We start from the raw sequence: 837 nt of genomic DNA, 5'->3' as shown, positions 1-837 counted from the left end.
TGTAGGCAGGTTTGCATGGGCTAAATGGGACAGAGGTAATGCTCCTTAGAAATGAGGGTCTCTTATTTGGAACACTTCATCAGAAAGGATCTATTACCAGATAATAGGTGCCATCAGTGGATACCAACTCACAGCGAACCTATGCAAATCAGAACAAAACACTGCCGGGTCCTGCACCCACATCACAATCTTTGCTATGCCTGAGGCCATTGCTGCCACTACTATGCTAATCCAAAACGTTGGGATCTTCCTCTTTTTCTCTGACCCTCTACTTTACCAATCATGACATCCTTCCCAGGGACTGGTCCTGATAACATGTCTGAAGTATGCTGTGTCGCAGTGGGTTAAAGCGCTGGACTGCGAAGGCGGTTTCAACCTCAGATCTGCGGTACAAGCTCACCAACCGCTCTTTGGAAACCCTATACAGGGTCGCTAAGGGTCAGGAGCAACTCGACGGCACTTAACAACAACAATGAGAGCTAAGGCTGGCCATCCTGGGTTCCAAGCATTCTGATTGTACTTCTTCCATCACAGACATAAGGTCACCAGAGTTCATAGCTTGCTGTTGTTGCAGTTAAGTACTATCGACTCGGTTCCGATCCATAGCAACCTTGTATAGGTTTCCCAGGAGCAGCTCATGAACTTGAACCATTGACCTTGTGGTTCAAAGCAATTTTGCAATCCAACAAATTAATCCAAGGCGCCATTAACAATAGCACAACAAAGTATTCAATTACCTTCTAATTTGTTGTTGTTGTTAAGTGCCGTCGAGTCGGTTCCGACCCATAGCGACCCTGTACAGGGTTTCCGAGGGTGTAAATCTTTACGGGAGTAGAA

Source organism: Chrysochloris asiatica, unplaced genomic scaffold, assembly GCF_000296735.1.
Source record: "Chrysochloris asiatica unplaced genomic scaffold, ChrAsi1.0 scaffold00309, whole genome shotgun sequence".
NCBI lineage: Eukaryota > Metazoa > Chordata > Mammalia > Afrosoricida > Chrysochloridae > Chrysochloris > Chrysochloris asiatica.
This window is presented reverse-complemented; position numbering follows the sequence as displayed.